Genomic DNA, 17,801 nt, shown 5'->3' with positions numbered 1-17,801 from the left:
CAAATCAACCATTTCTCTGAAGAGTGATGTTTGCTTCTATTGAAGAATAGTATTAGAAACTGAGACCTGGGATCCGGGTCTACTCATTGCTAGTGTGATGTTGTTACTTCTTTCAACTGTCAGAGCAAGAAAATATAGGTGTACATACTAATCCACGTATACAGGTTGAGTATCTTATCTGAAGTGCTTGGGACCAGAAATGTTTGAGATTTCAAATTTTTTTGATTTTAGAATATTTGCAGGTACATAATGAGATGCCTTGGAGATGAGATCCAAGTCTAAACATAAAATTTATTTATGTTTATATGCATCTTACACAAATAGCCTGAAAGTAATTTTATATATATATATTTTTTGAGACAAAGTCTTACTCTGTCACCCAGGCTGGAGTGCAATAGCATAAATCTCGGCTCACTGCAACCTCCATCTCCCAGGTTCAAACAATTCTCCTGTCTCAGCCTCCTAAGTAGCTGGGATTATAGGTGTGTGCCACTACGCCTGGCTCATATAATATTTCTAATAATTTTTTATATGAAACAAAGTTCATGTACATGGAATCATCAGAAAGCAAAGGTGCCACTTTGTTAACCACCCTTTGTGGATAATCTGTGGTTGTTTGGCATCACCATAATTCCTGACTCTGAATTTAAATGCTACTGATAATCGTTTTCTTACACTTATTCATGTAAGTACTTAACAATAAAAAATACATATCCTTTGTACAGTAAAATCAAACCCGAGACTAGCTGGATCAGCTGTTAAACAACGGCAAAAACAACAGCAATAGTAGTAAGCTTTCTCCTCCTCTGATGCTGTGTTTTGATTAAAAGCTCATTGTATGTGATGTTTTATATTTTTATGTGAGAATACACATTAGAAGCATTTGAAAGACCAGGAAGTGAATCCCCTAGGGATAAGAGGCATTCTGCTGGATGGCTTTTAAAAATGTTTCCTCCAGAGTCGTCTGCCTCCTTAACAATAATTTTTGTCTTGGAAGCCTCTCTTTAATTTTATAAACTGACATGATTTCTTGTTCTGTTATAAATACATGCTATTTTAGTCCTTCAATAAGTGCATCACACATTTTCATGTATTGCCTACAGGCACTTTTTCTTCAGTGTTAATGACGTCATCTTCATCATCACTATCATCATGATCATCTTGATTAAGAACCTTTTTGGCTCCATTGGTCAATGACTGCACAACGACAGCCTCATTATTGTTGTGTAAAACCTCAACATCATTGACCATTAGAGAAATGCAAATCAAAATTACAGTGCCATAACATGTCACACCAGTAAGAATAGCTATTACTAAAAAGTCAAAAAATAACAGGTGCTGGTGAGGTTGAGGAGAAAAAGGAACATTTATACACTGTTGGTGGGAGTGTAAATTAGTTCAGCCGTTGTAGAAAACAGTGTAGCAATTCTTCAAAGACCTAAAAACAGATTACCATTCAACCCAGCAATCCTATTACTGGGTATATACCCAAAAGAATATAATTATTCTATCATAAAAACACATGCATGCATATGTTCCTTGCAGCACTTTTCACAATAGCAAAGACACGGAATCAACCTGAAAACCCATCAATGGTAGACTGGATAAAGAAAATATGATATATGCACCATGCAACATTATGTAGCTATAAACAAGAATGAGACAATTTCCTTTGAAGGAATGTGAATGGAGCTGGAGGCCATTATCCTTAGACAACTCCTTAGAAAACTAACTCAGGAACAGAAAACCAAATACACCATGTTCTCATTTATAAGTAAGAGCTAGATGATGAGAACTCATGGACAAATATAGGGGAACAACAGACACTGGGGCCTACCAGAGGGTGGAGTGTGGGAAAAGGGAGAGGATCAGAAAAAAATGATTATTGGGTAGTAGGCTCAGTACCTGGGTGATGAAAAAAATCTGTACAACAGACTCCCATGATGTGAGTTTACCTGTATAAAGAATCTGCACATGTACCCCTGAACTTAAAAGTTAATAAAAACTTATTAGATATGTACTTTGCTCAATTTACGGATGGACTCTGAAAATATATTATTTGCATATGTAAGGTCGTCATGCATCATTTTTTTCCTCACTTGACGTACAAAATTCTTCAAAGTCACCACCTTGTTCATCATTATCACTGAACATACTCACAGGCCAGAAGTTGTGCTAGGCATGCAACAACTGTGTCTGTAGTCACTGTGTTCCAAGGATTGGCAACAGCATATATATGGCATTTTTCATGCTAATTTTCTTTTGAAAATCTTCCACACCCAAGTGTCTGTTCACAACACTGCCTGCTGCTCAAGAAAGTGTTTTTATATGTAAGCTTTTATATGTAATGTGATCTGGTCACATTGGCTGAATTAATGAAGTCATATTTGGGCAAAAGTACATGGCATAGACATTATTTTTTATGGAAATTTCAGCTGGAGGATCAGCCAAATAGTTGTGGAGGAATAACACATTCTTGCCGTTTAGTCATTATCCAGTCCAGCTTCCCTGCAGTCAGCAGGAGGTGCTCTAACAAAATGTTTATGCAACTAATCAGAAGAGATGTCATTGGTGATCCATGACTTCTTTTTAGTGTAATGATAGACTGGTAAGAAATGAACTCCTTGAAAACAGAGAGGATGCCAACTTTTGTCTAAACAGAGTTTACACTTATGCATGCTTGCTGCATTAGCACACCCCAGCACAGTTATTCTGTCTTGGCATCCTTAATTCCTGGAGGGGCTGTCTCGTCAGCTATAGCAAGTGTCTTTTTGGACCAATAATGCCTAAGCATTGATGTTTTATCAGCATTAGAGACTTGTTCTGGTGCCAGATTTTCATCAGTGATGACTTTGGCAAACTCATTAATTAATAAATTTCCCTGCTGCTTCATGATTGGCAGAGGCTTTATCACTACAAATCTTTAATAATTTAATGTTGTGTCTCTTCTTAAATTTCTGCAGCCAGCTTGTTGCGTATATTTTCAGTTCCCTCCAAATTTCAGTTCACTGTGATAGAACTTTGCTTGTTTCATGATCAGTATACCATTAAGTGGTGTGTGTTCACTGTAATGTTGATGAATCACTCTTTCAATACATGTTCAAGATATTAATTTTTAGCTTTATTCAGTTTTTAAAAAAAATTTTCATTAATTTGTGTTTGTTACTATCAGCATAGAACTTCAGTGGTTTGTCTTTCTCTTTCTCCAGTTTGTATATGGTGGTCATTCCAACACCATGTTCTTCTGTAAGATATTTCACACTTACACTGGTGTCCAGTTTCTCCAACAGCTTTACTTTCTGTGCTACAGATAAACGTAAATGCTTCCTCTTTTTCTTATCAATCTTACCCATAGTTGTATCTGCAGGCCTTGCTGACATTTCAACAATATCTTTATGCCAAAGAGCAAAGAATAAGCAGAAAAGAAAAAGCCAAAAACAGAGAGTAACACAGGTAAGTCTTAGCTCCATATGAGGCATCATGGGGAACCTGCTATTGGCAGATCCAGCCTCCATACATGCCATTTTATTACCCTTTGTGGGCGTGCTTGCATGGGGAAATCCGGAAACGTGTGGAAAAGATGTATCACAGCTGAAGGAAGCTGGGAGAGTCTTCTTCCTTTGAGGATGCTGAATAAAAAAAAACTGTGTGTTGTGCACCCGAGTTTTTACTGTAATCCATCTCATGAGGTCAGGTGTGAAATTTTTTCACTTGTGACATCTTGTTGGTTCTCCAAAATTTTTAGATTTTGGAACATTCTGGATTTTGAATTTTTGAATTAGTAATGATCAACCTATATATACATGCCTAAAAATATTTCTATATGTATCCGTTTTTATATCAAAGCAAAGCATGGTTCATATTGATTTTTCTAACTCAAGTCTAGTATACCACATGGATCATTCTAGTTTTCCCCTTTTGCTTGTCTGTAACCTCCTGGGCTGAAACTGAGAAACGTGGCTCCCACTGTCCACTGTCCTTTACTTATTATTTAATTTCAGCTTACGTGCATTTCAGAATTGTTAACCCCTATGCCCATGGCAAACAAGTTTATCAACTAGAGTACAATGCCCACGTGAAGTTCCTTTGCCTGTCTGACAGTCTCCACTCATTTCCAAAGTTACTTTGTGTAATACCTTTCTCCCCCAACACCCTCAGCAAGGTTGTTTTAGCAAGGTTGTTTTATATATTTGTAATATAGTTATATGATTTTGTCACATCTTGGAATTCCTTGATCTCCTAGATGATTTTTTTTTAAATTGCATATGTTGAAATCCATTCTGTGCTATACAGTTTTACGAGTTTTGATAAATACATACTGTCATGTATATCTCAATACAGAATAATACAAAATAGTTTCATTTCCCTAAAAATTCCCCTCTACTTTGCTAATTAAACCCTTCTCTCTCATCAACAGCCTGACAACCACTGATCTGTTTATCAACTATAATGTTTTGCCTTTTTTATAAGTTTACATAAAGGAAATTATATAGTATGTAATCTTTTCAGACTGGTGTTTTTCACTTAGAGTTATTAATTTGAGATGATTTTTCATGGCTCAATAACTCATTTTTTTTTTTTTTTTGAGACAGAGTCTCACTCTGTCACCCAGGCTGAAGTGCAGTGGTGCAGTCTCGACTCACTGCAAGCTCCACCTCCCGGGTTCATGCCATTCTCCTGTCTCAGCCTCCTAAGTAACTGGGACTACAGGCACCCACTGCCATGCCCGGCTAATTTTTTGTTATTTTTAGTAGAGACAGGGTTTAACCGTGTTAGCCAGGATGGTCTCAAACTCCTGACCTCATGATCCGCCCTCCTCGGCCTCCCAAAGTGCTGGGATTACAGGCGTAAGCGACCACGCCTGGCCCTAACTCATTTTTTTAATCACTGGATAGTACTCCATTGCATGAATGTGCCCCAGTTTGCTTATTCATTTGCATGTTGAAGGACATCTTGGTTACTTCCAGTTTTGGTGATTATAAACAAAATTGCTATAAATGTTCATGTGCAGGTTTTTATGTGAACATAAGTTTTCACTTGTATCTCGGAGTATGATTGCTGGGTTATATGGTAAGACTATGTGTAGCTTTGTAAGAAACTTTCAAACTGTCTTCCAAAGTGGCTGTACCATTTTTCATTCTCAACAGCAGTGCATGTGGGTTCCTGTTGCTCCATATCTTTGTCTGCAAATGGTGTTGTTAGTTTTTCGAATTTTAGCCATTTTAATAAATGTGTAGTGGTAACTTACTTTCTGGTTTTGAATTCCTGAATAGTTGCTAACTGTATGTGATTATCCAAATTACATAGCCTCTCTAAGCCTTACCTTTCAATAGGTATAATAGTAATACTGATGTGGATAATTGTTGGAGGGTGATGGTTAATGGTATATGTATAGTACTTGGTACATATTAAGTACCCAGTAAATCTTGTCTCTCTTCAGACACAGAAAATTACTAAATGAAAACATACAATGGTCTGAAGCTAAATGAAATTAGCTATTCATTTTAAACCCTTCTAAATCCATCCATCCCCCTAAATGTATCAAAATTCTGCTCTTTGTAGTTTAGAATACTTCTCGGAAATTTTGCTATATACAATACTCCTTCTTTTTCTCTCATAGGTGTGATGCTGATATTGTTTAGCTGTGTCCCCATCCAAATCTCAATTTGAATTGTATCTCCCAGAATTCCCACATGTTGTGGGAGGGACCTAGGGGGAGGTATTTGAATCATGGCGGCTGGTCTTTCCTGTGTTATTCTTGTGATAGTGAATACGTCTCATGAGATCTGATGGGTTTATCAGGGGTTTCTGCTTTTGCTTCTTCTTCATTTTCTCTTGCTGTCACCATGTAATAAGTACCTTTCACCTCCTGCCATGATTCTGAGGCCTCTGCAGCCATGTGGTACTGTAATTAAACTTCTTTTTGTTCCCAGTCTCGGCTGTGACTTTATCAGCAGCATGAAAACAGACTAATACGGTAAATTGGTGCCAGTAAAGTGGGATGTTGCCGAAAAGATACCTGAAAATGTGGAAGCGACTTTGGAACTGGGTAACAGGCAGAGATTAGAACAGTTTGAAGGGCTCAGAAGAAGAAAGGAAAATATGGGAAAGTTTGGAACTTCCTAGAGACTTGTTGAAGGTCTTTGTCCAAAATGGTCATAGCAATTTGGACAATAAAATCCAGGCTGAGGCAGTCTCAGACGGAGATGAGGAACTGGTTGGGAACTGGAGCAAAGGTGACTCTTGCTATGTTTTAGCAAAGAGACTGATGGCATTCGCCCCTGCCCTAGAGATTTGTGGAACTTTGAACTTGAGAGAGATAATTTAGGGTATTTCGTGGAAGAAATTTCTAAGCAGCAAAGCATTCAAGAGGTGGCTTGGGTGCTGTTAAAGGCATTCAGTTTTATAAGGGAAGCAGAACATGCAAATTTGGAAAATTTGCAGTCTGACTGTGCGATAGAAAAGAAGAGCCCATTTTCTGGGGAGAAATTCAAGCCCAACCCAGCTGCAGAAATATGCATAAGTAGCAAGGAGCCTAATGTTAATCCCCAAGACCATGGGGAAAATGTCTCTAGGCCATGTCAGAGACCTTCATGGCAGCCCCTCCCATCAGAGGCCTGGAAGCCCAGAAGGAAAAAGTGATTTTGTGGGCCAGGCCCAGGGTCCCTGTGCTGTGTGCAGCCTAGGGACTTGGTGTCCTGTGTCCCAGCAGCTCCAGCTGTGGCTGAAAGGGGCCAATATAGAACTCAGGCTGTGGCTTCAGAAGGTGGAAGCCCCAAGCCTTGGCAGCTTCCATGTGGTGTTGAGCCTGCAGGTGCACAGAAGTCAAGAATTGAGGTTTGGGAACCTCCACCTAGATTTCAGAAGATGTATGGAAATGCCTGGATGCCCAGACAAAAGTTTGCTGCAGGGACAGTGCCCTCATGGAGAACTTCTGCTAGGGTAGTACAGAAGGGAAATGTGGGGTCAGAGCCCCCACACAGAGTCCCTACTGGGGCACTGCCTAGTGGAGCTATGAGAAGAGAGCCGCCATCCTCCAAACCTCAGAATGGTAGATCCATCAACAGCTTGCACCGTGCAACTGGAAAAGCTGCAGACAATCAATGCTAGCCCATGAAAGCAGCCAGGAGGGAGACTACACCCAGCAAAGCCACAGGAGCAGAGATGCACAGGACCATGGGAACCCACCTCTTGCATCAGCGTGACCTGAATGTGAGACCTGGAGTCAAAGGAGATCATTTTGGAGCTTTAAGATTTGACTGCCCCGCTTGATTTCAGAGTTGCATGGGCCCTGTAACCCCTTTGTTTAGGCCAATTTCTCCCATTTGGAGCAGCTGTATTAACCCAATACCTATATCCCCATTGTATCTAGGAAGTAACTAACTTGCTTTTGATTGTACAGGCTCTTATTCAGAAGGGACTTGCCTTGTCTCAGATGAGACTTAGGACTATGAACTTTTGGGTTAATGTTGAAATGAGTTAAGACTTTGGGGGACTGTTGGGAAAGCATGACTGGTTTTGAAATGTAAGCACAGGAGATTTGGAGGGGCTGGGGTGGAATGATATGGTTTGGCTGTGTTGCCACCCAAATCTCAATTCAAGATTGTATTTCCCAGAATTCCCACACGTTGTGGGAGGGACCCTGGGGGAGGTAATTGAATCATGGGGGCTGGTCTTTCCTGTGCTATTCTTGTGATAGTAAGTAAGTCTTATGAGATCTGATGGATTTATCAGGGTTTCTGCTTTTGCTTCTTCCTCATTTTCTCTTCCTACCATCATTTAGGAAGAGCCTTTCACCTTCCACCATGATTCTGAGGCCTCCTCAGCCATGTGGAACTGTATGTCCAATTAAACCTGTTTTTTGTTCCCAGTCTTGGGTGTGTCTTTTATCAGCAGCATGAAAACGAACTAATACAGATGGCTTCCCATATCAACTAACTTTGAGTTTCTAATTGCTGTCATCTGTTTATACCACCTTTCACATCTTTGCCTTTCAAGATTTAAGCCAGCTTTCACTAAACTCAGATAATATGTCATTTTAACCAAATAACTCTTCCTTGATGACTCCAGCTGGTTGAGGTATCTTCCTGTTTGAATTTCTCTATGAGACCCTGGGGTTTTTAAAGCTATAGGATGATTCTTAATGGCCTGGTATGTCCCAGAGTACTTTCATAAATATTTGTTTAATTAATTGAATTATTGAATAGTATCATATGAATGTTCTATTTACAATGTTTGTATTTGAAATGTTGTTGTCTTTTAAAAAGTTGTTGTAAGAACACAATATGAGATGCACCCTCTTACATTTTTAAGTGCCTAGTATGGTATTGTAAACTATGGGTACAATGTTGTGCAGATCTCTAGAACTTATTAATCTTGCATAATTGCTCCACATCCTTGCCATCACTTATTATCTTTCGTGCTTTTGATAATGTTTATCGTAAAAAGTCTGAGGTTGTATTTCATGGTTTTTATTTGCGTTTCCCTGATGATTAGTGATGTTGAACTTATTTTCATATACTCATGACAATCTGTATGTCTACTTTGGAGAAATTTTTATTTATTCACAGAATGAGGAATGAAAATTACATAATCAGAAAATTACATGCAGAAAGAAACATTTGATAAAATTCAACACTCATAATAAAAACTCTAAAGAAACTAGGTACAGAAGGAATTTACTTCAATAAAACAAAGACTATATATGAAAAGCCCGCAGCTAGCATTATACTTACCTTTGAAAAGCTAAAGCCTTTTTTCTCTTGGAGTAGGAAAAAACAAGGATGCTCACTCTTGCCACTTGTTTTCAACATAGTACAGGAAGTACCAACCAGAGCAATTAAGAAAAAGAAATAAAAGGCATCAAAATTGGAGAGGAAGAAGCAAAATGATCTTTCATAGATGACATAATCTTCTGTGTAGAAAATCCTACAGACTCCACACACACACACACAGAGGAAAACTTACAACTACTAAACAAATTCAGTAAAGTTGCAGTATACAAAATCAACATGCAAAAATCAGTCACATTTCTATACCCTAACACTGAACCATCTGAAAAGAAAATTAAGAAAATAGCCCCATTTCTAATAACATCAAAAATAATAAAATAATTATGAATAAACTTAATCAAAGAAGTGAAAGACTTACACACTGAGACCCTAAAAAACACTGATGAAAGAAATTAAAGAAGAAAAATAAGTGGAAGGACATTCTGTATTCATGGTTAGAAAGAATTAATATGTTACAATGTCCATACTCTGCAAAACAATCCACAGATTCATTGCAATCGCTATCAAAATTATAATGACATCTTTTTACAGAAATTGAAAAAGAAATTCTAAAATTTATATAGAACCGTGAAAGACTGAATAACCAAAGACTCTGACTGCCTAATCTTGAGAAAGGACAAAACTGGAGGCATCGCATTCCTGAGTTTCAAAAATATTATAAAGCTATAGTAATTAAATTAAATGGTGCTGGCATAAAAAGAGACATAAAGATTAATGGAATAGAATAAAGAACCCTGAAATAAACTCATGCATATATGATCAACTGATCTTTGACAAGGATACCAAGAATACACAATGGGGAAAGAACAGTCTATTCAACAAATGGTCTAGTTTTGGGGAAATCTAGATGTTTACATGCAAAAGAATGAAATTGGGCACCTATCTTACACCATATAAAAAAACTAACTCAAACTTAAATTTAAAACCTGAATCTGTAAAACTTCTAGAAGGCAATAGTGAAAAATCTTCATGACATTAGTTTTGGTAACAATTTCTTAAACATGACACCAAAAGCGAAAGCAAAAAAAGCAAAAATAGACGAATGTGACTATATCAAATTAAAAAGATTCTGCGCAGCAAAGAAAACGATTTGGTGAGAAAATATTTGCAAGCCATTTTTCTGATAAGCAGTTAATATTGAAAATATGTGAGGAACTCCTACAATTAAATGGCAAGAAAAGCCAAATAATCTGGATTAAAACATTGACAAAGGCTTAGACTTCTGATTTCTAATCATTTAATAAATGTTCTTTTTTTTCTTTTTGAGACAAGGCCTCATTCTGTTGCTTAAGCTGCAGTGCAGTGGTGCAAACAAGGCTCACTGCAGCCTCTACCTCCCGGGCTTATGTGATCCTCCCACCTCAGCCTCCTGAGTAGCTGGGACTACAGAAGTGCTGATTTTTTTTTTTTTTTTTTTTTTTTTTTTAAACAGAGACAGGGTTTTGTCATGTTGCCCAGGGTAATAAATGTTCTTAAAATCACCTTAAGTGCAAAACAATTGCTGTATGTAGAGATATAACATAAAAGACACAGGCTTGTGGGAGAAGTAACTATACAGCGACAGCCGAGTGATGAATGCCATAGAGAGGTTTTGGTTTCTCTTTTTCTGGAATGGTCATATTGGTCTGTATTTGCAGAAACTGACCAGAGGTGGTTACTGTGGTCACGGTTTTCAAAAGATCAGGCTTTGGTGGTTTAACTCAATAATTCTAATTACACGCATATACATTAGATGGCTTTTTATGCCTGAAAAATGATATCCTAATCAAGATAATGTGGTCATTGATTATGTTTTTCGAAATCTTTTAAGAAAATTATGCAGTATAATTTATACTATAATTTTTAACTCCCCTGTTTAATTATGGTCAAAAGTACTAACTATTCAATTCAGATGAGGCATGAGACACTTTTCTCACCAGTATAGGCTTACTCCAATATAAATTGAATACCGGTTAGATCCTTCGGAAAGGAATTTCTTTTGTATTTATGGAGGCATTGCATTTTTTAGAGTAGAAACATTATTAGGGGATAATACGCTGGGCCTTTAGGTCTTTGAGCAAATGATTTTTAAATAAACTTTAAGACTTTAATATTGAATATTAAGTGTGGTTGTTTTGGTATCTGACCTACTCAATAACGACATTGAATGCTCACCCGGATGGACTTTTCCGATCAGGCAAGCTCCTATGGTGGGTCCTTCTTTGTAAATCTCTGAGAAATACCTTGGCAAAGTAAAAAGGAGAACATGGACATTAGATTTGAATATACTTCTGTGACCTCAAGCAAGGTCTTTATTTTCCCAAGCCTCTATCTTCTTATTTATAAAATAAGTAAATTAGTTATCTCACCTGCGAGGATGAGATGAGGTACTAAGGGAAAACTTCTCAGCATTGTGTGGTTGCCATAAAAATGGTAGTGATTATAATGGCCATTTCCAGTTTGCTAGTAAAAAATCTCAAGTGGTATTATAGAATTAATACTATTGTTTCTAAACTTAAATGGAAAATAATCGTGAAGAAGTTACTGATTTTGTTTTGGGGATCGAGTGAAGGCTAATGGGATCATGCCAGAGGAACTCATTTCAGAAAGTCAACCACTAGCCTGTTCTGGGAAAATTAAAGCACCAAAAAAAATTAGACAGTAATTTATTATAATACATTGAATTTTTAAAAGATCCATTAATACTTAGGTATAATATAAGAGAAAGTGGGAGCAAGAAAAGTATTTGTTTTTTAATAAATAAAGTATTCTAGTTAACAAATGTAGAGTACAATTTGATATCAATGAAATAATTTATTTGGTGTCATTATAGATGATATTATAATCATTGTGTTAAAAAGATCATGAGACATAGTATAAAACTATCACCCCACCATTACAGGGAAAAGTATGTTCCCATGTAATGGTGGACAAGTGAGAACATTGAGATTTAAGTGATAAAATTCAATATCATTAATAGTGGGATAACCTGATATTATATGTCTCCTGGTATGACGTAGCATGGAGTACACAATACCACTCTATTTAAAAAAAAATGTTTGCCTGCATTTAAATCAAAACTATAGTCCTAACTTCCTGGTTACAGGAAATAGAGGTGCAGGTGAAATGACCTCAAAAGGAAGCAATAAGACAAATCCAAAATGTGTATATATATATGTTTTTTGATATGGAATCTCGCTCTTGCTGCCCAGGCTGGAGTGTAGTGGCGCGATCTCAGCTCACCACAACCTCCGCCTCCCGGGTTCAAGCAACTCTCCTGCATCAACCTCCTGAGTAGCTGGGATTTCAGGCGCCCGCCATCATGCCCGGCTAATTTTTGTACTTTTAGTAGAGATGGGGATTTGCCATGTTGGCCAGGCTGGTCTCAAACTCCTGACGTCAGGTGATCCACCCGCCTTGGCCTCCCATAGTGCTGGGATTACAGGCATGAGTCACCGCACCTGGCTGGAATGTTTTGTAAGATGAATAACTAAGACTCTTTGGGGGACTGTGTACATAAAGAGAGACATAACCAACTGTATTTAATGTGCGACTCTTGATTATGACCTGGATTAATAAAAAGAAAAAGAAAATCATGTTTGTTTAGTATATAGTATGTGTATCAGATTATACATACACGTTTGAGATCTCATATATATGAGAACTGTTTTTGTTGTGTTCTTAGGTATAGTAATGATATTATGGTTATGTAGAAGGCTGTCTTTTACGAGATACTTGCTGAAGCATTTTCAATTGGAATATCGTATTGTCTGTAACTTATTTTCCAACATAGCAGAATTTAAACAACTGGTGAATCCAGGTGAGAAATATATGATGTTTATTGTACAAGCCTTTCATCTTTTCCAGAGTTCTGGAGAATTTCAAAATAAAACTTTGAGTGAAAAAGTAAACACATTATAAAATAATTGTTTTTCCTAAGTTTAAAAATTGTAATTATAATAAATTTCCCTTCTTGAAGAAGTTAAAGTAGACACAGACAAATGGTGTTTGTGTGATTATAGATGAAATTAGTTCTGTATACCAATGAGGCAGAGAGCGTTCATCTCTTTTGGTGGCAATAACTTTCTCAGATGATCTGAAGTCATTAAACAAAATTAAATATGAAGAATTACATGGAGATAGAGAAGACAGAAATCCCTGTTACCAGGATCCCTTCACAACCAGGTGTGTGGGATCCTGGGAACAGCTATAGAGCCTGCCCTTATGGTGGCTGCCCCTAGTTCAGGACGTGGAAGTGCCTAACACGGTGTCTCTAACAGACAGGGGGTCTTGTTTCTTCAGCAACAAGAACTTGATGCTCTTTCATTGTGCTCTGTTTCTACCATTCTCATTGCTAGTAAATTTCATCTATCTCCCATATACTCTTATTTTTTTCCCCTTTTAGCTTTTTTTTTTTTTTTTTTGAAATGGAGTTTCACTCTTGTTGCCCAGGCTGGAGTGCAATGGGGCAATCTCGGCTCACTACAACCTCCACCTCCCAGGTTCAAGCGATTCTCCTGCCTCCTAAGTAGCTGGGATTACAGGCATGTGCCACCATGCCCGGATAATTTTTTGGTATTTTTAGTAGAGATGGGGTTTCTCCATGTTGGTCAGACTGGTCTCGAACTCCCGACCTCAGGTGATCCGTCCGTCCCGGCCTCCCAAAGTACCGGGATTACAGGCATGACCCACCGCACCTGGACCCTTTTAGCTCTTTTCTTCTGTCTCACCCATGGCTTCTATTGCATCATTACATCTATGTTGCTCTTTCTTTGTTTATTTTTCAACTTTTGTACCTTTTATCAATCGACTAACTTTACTTTTTTGTTTCTGGTTTGAATCCTCCACCCCAACAATCTGATCAGGTAAATTGCGTATCGTTGTCTCTGATTGGGCAGAACTTCTGTTAAATCCTGGTCACCTACTGAGTGGGATGACCAACTTTGAAATTTTCAGCCCTTAGCTGTCCTGGATTAATCAGGTGGGGTGGGTCACAGAAAAGATGTGTAGCTGTTACAGAATAAAGCATCAATATGTAAGGAACTGCCTAAAGTTGCTCCCGGGGCAGAGCCTGTAGTGTGCCGGTGACAGTTTCCACTAAATGAAGTAATGAGTAGAGCAAGAAGCTTGGTAGGCGTTTTTGGTGTCCCAAATCAGCTTTCTTATGACGCTTTTTTTCACTTTGCCTAAATATTACTTCAAGAATGTGGAGAGTCTCTTTTTACAATGTGTGAATTTTATTTGCCACATAATTTATGTCTACCTTTAAAAGATCTAAGAGGTTGTCTTTTGAAATCTATGAATGTTTAGCTATTCAAGAGCTTATATTAGTCTCAGCCGCTCACTGGGGAGGAAGAGAGAACACCCCTGCGTTTAATAGTCCTGATCTTTCTGCCAGCTGCAGCTGGGGTTGGCATACAAGTTGTCTTGCAACATCACACTTTTCCTTGTCTTTTGACCAAAATGCTCTCTGCGTATATCTGCATGTAGAGAATACCAAAGTATGCTATTTTAATCTCTGCAAACAAATGAGTCACTTCCAGGGGGACTATGATGGTCAATAAAACATGATCATTTATTTATCTATTTGGGCTTAGAAGAGTTTCTGAACAGTTTGCATTTTGAATTTCTGGAATCTTCATTATATAGTCAGTAAAGAGATGACAGACTGTAGATCAATTTTTTAAATTAAAAAAATCCAACTCCACTGGCATTTGTAGATAGTTGAAAATGTCATTTAGTGGGATCACAGTAAATTATTAAGAAATGGGGCTAGACACACCCATTAGTAACCATAATTGGAAACTTGTGGAAAGGAAGAACAAATAACCTATGCCAGAAGGAAAAGGTGGCTTACACATGTAGTAAATTAGTTTTTTAGGTTGCCTACTACTAATGAATGTCTTAGCAATTTGTAACAGTAATTTCACATACTTTGTCTACCGCCAGGAGTAGGTCAATCAACTAATCTATTTGTTTAAAAACCAACCAATTAATCTATTATATTTATAATTTACCATATAAATATATCAAAACTATTATAAGCATTAGAGTAAGATAATAAAAAATCAATTTAATACAACCCACAACCCATTTTAGGTGATTGAATCTTCTAAGGGAAACATCAGGCTTGGTAAAAATTGGCTTGAGTAGTTTGGAGCAAGCGTTGTGGAATCATAGAGCCTGGGTTTGAAGTTTTTGTTTGTTTGTTTGTTTGTTTGTTTGTTTCCTTGTCTGATATGCCTACTCCATTTACCATGTGTTACTATGAAATAGGATGGCTTGCAATCTTAAGATTGCTGATTTATCTTTTGTGGCTAAACTATTTCTTACTGGATTTTCTTCAATTTAGTTTTTTGTAATCATAAATATTTTATTTTTACACGAAATATACAGGTGCTGCCGTGGTCTGAACGTTTGCATCCTCTCACATTTCATAGGTTGAAATCCTAACCCCAAGGTATTAGAAGGTGAAACCTCTTCGGAGGTGATTAGGTCAAAAGGGCAGAACCCTCATAGGTGGGATTAATGCCCTTATAAAATAGGCCCAAGGAAGGTCATTCACCACCCCCTTGTGAGAAGACACAATCCCATGAACCAGAAAGTGGGCTCTCACCAGACATGGACTCTACCAGAGTCTGCGTCTTGAACTGTCTAATGTGAATAACTGTGAACAAGAAATTTCTGTTATTTATAATCTACTCAGTGTCAAAAATAAAATCAGATACAATTGAAAGTTTTAAAAGTTTATTGTGGATACAGAAGAACCAGGAATTTTGCCAATTTTTTTGCAAACCAGGAATCCTTGGATGAAAGTGGTAAGAGGAAACTCAGAGGCATGGCATTATAGGATGGCTTATAAACTGCAAATGAGGTAGTTGTTTAGCGTTTGCAGCGATTGATTGTTACCATGGAGGTTTCAAGATGGCAGAGGATTGCTAGCAAGCAATCATTTTATACTATTTTTGGAAGACAACTTAAGCTTTATTTATGATTATCAGAGGTATTTGCAAGAAATAACCTAAGTTACTTTGCTGTTCTCATTTTGTTTTAACACCAGTTTAAGATATTGTGGTAACAGCCTAAATAGACAGATATGGATTCCTTTTCAATCTCTTTATGGTAGTATAAGACTTTGTCTTTGAAAACTGTGATAGAAATTTTTAGTAGCCTTTTTATTCACAAACATATGCATAATGTTTAGCTCCACTAATTTGTTTGTTTTTTAAGTTAATTTTTAATGCAAGACCATGGTTTAGAAATTCAAACATCGCAAAGATGCTTATTGCAAATGCACCATTTCTCTATCCCACCACTTTCTTGCTCCCAAATCTTTCCCAGGGGTAACATTTAAATCTATCTTTCACCTAGCATTTGTGTATCACTAGTGTTATAAATAATATGTGCATCCTGCCATCTTATAATTCATGAATTTTAGGGAATATCTACTTACTGGATATTATTGTGGTGAAGGATTAAACTATCTGTGCCTTATGATTTCTTCCTTCCTTTCAATATGGTTATGTTATAATTTGTTTTATTCAAGATTTATTGGACTTCCTTTATCTGAGGATTTATGTCTTTCAATAATTTGGTAAAATTTTCAGCCATTATCTTTTTTAATGTTGCCCCTTCCCCATTCTCTCTATAACTTATTTCTAGAGCTCAGAATAGATAAATATTGGACTTTCTTACTCTTTCCTCCATGTCTCTTAACCTTTCTCTCATATTGTCCATACACTCTTTTTTAGATCTGTCATCCAACCCACTAATTCCTGCTTCAGGTTTGTGTAATCTGCTGCTTTATATTTCCATTGAGTTTCAAATTTTAGTTATAATTTATTTATAGAAATTCTTTATTTTAAAAAGTCTGCCTTCAATTTTTTGTTTTTGCTTTGATCTTTCTCTGATTGCCTTACACATACATGTTAACATAGGTACTCTATGTTCCTTATCTGATAATTCCAATATCTGAAGCCTTTATGGGTCTGGTTTGTTGTTTCAGCTGATTTTCACTGAAGGTGATGTATTTATTGGATTACTTCTGATATTTATTTATTTATTTACTTATTTATTGAGACAGAGTCTTGCTCTGTCACCCAGGCTGGAGTGCAATGGTGCAATCTTGGCTCACTGCAACCTCCGCCTCCCAGGCTCAAGCGATTCTGCTGCCTCAGCCTCCTGAGTAGCTGGGATTACAGGCATGCACCACTGCGCTCAGCTAATTTTTGTATTTTTAGCAGAGATGTGATTTCACCATGTTGGGCAGGCTGGTCTTGAACTCCTGACCTCAGGTGATCCACCCGCCTTGGCCTCCCAAAGTACTGATAGTTCTGATTTTTAAGAAAGTTGTGAGCATATACTGGTAATCACCTCTAAATCCTGTGAGGCTTGAGTAGAAGATATTTTTATCTAGAAGGGGATTGCCTCCGTTTCTGCCAAATACTCATTGGGTGCTATCCATATCCACTTTTCACTAAAATTCTCAGCTTTGGCTTTTTCTTTGGTACATAGTAAACATTTGTGTCATGGTGGATGACTTAGTTCTCTTGTTTTGGAGAGACAGATGATTTTCTTTGCTTCCTATCTCGGTTGTGCCCTTTTTCATCAATTCCACCCTCTCCCTTATAGTGCAGCTCTGTATCAGCCCGTTTTACGTAGGGTTGTCTCCAATTTGCTTTCTTACTCTGCCCAAGTCCAAGGCTTAGTCCACAGTACCCTGCTGCCCCGGGCCCACTGACCACCATTCCACCAGGCCCTTTTGACATCCTGAGAGTGTGGGGAACTTTCCTTTCTGGAGTGGTGTTTTCACTTTAATAAGATGTGACCCCGCTTACTTTCTTATATGCTCTTCTCCTAGATTAAAAGGTTTTGCTTTCCTGACATTTTTGAGATGTATTTTAGAAAGACTTTGATCTAAGATATTATAAACAGAAATTCTTCAACTGACTTTAGAGATAATGAATTAATTTAATTCTTTATCTTCCTCAATTATACTCAGACGCTATGAGCAGAACTATAACTGTCCTC

General features: G+C 37.4%; 1 protein-coding gene across 5 annotated transcripts in view; it reads left to right on the top strand.

Annotated features, from left to right (window-relative positions):
* LOC105472784 (N-6 adenine-specific DNA methyltransferase 1) overlaps positions 1-17,801 on the top strand; it is a 545,294-nt gene that overhangs the window by 286,879 nt on the left and 240,614 nt on the right. The window contains exon 10 of one of the 5 annotated variants that reach the window (XM_071095540.1): positions 3,368-3,430. The exons of the other annotated variants lie outside the window; for them this stretch is intronic. The gene's annotated coding sequence lies outside the window, so the exon portion shown is untranslated. Of the gene's footprint in view, positions 1-3,367; positions 3,431-17,801 lie in introns of those variants that run through there. 5 annotated transcript variants of the gene reach the window in all.

This window comes from Macaca nemestrina, chromosome 4, assembly GCF_043159975.1.
Source record: "Macaca nemestrina isolate mMacNem1 chromosome 4, mMacNem.hap1, whole genome shotgun sequence".
In the NCBI taxonomy this organism is placed as follows: Eukaryota; Metazoa; Chordata; class Mammalia; order Primates; family Cercopithecidae; genus Macaca; species Macaca nemestrina.
The sequence above is the reverse complement of the archived record's forward strand: the minus strand, read 5'-3'. Positions and strand labels throughout refer to the sequence as shown.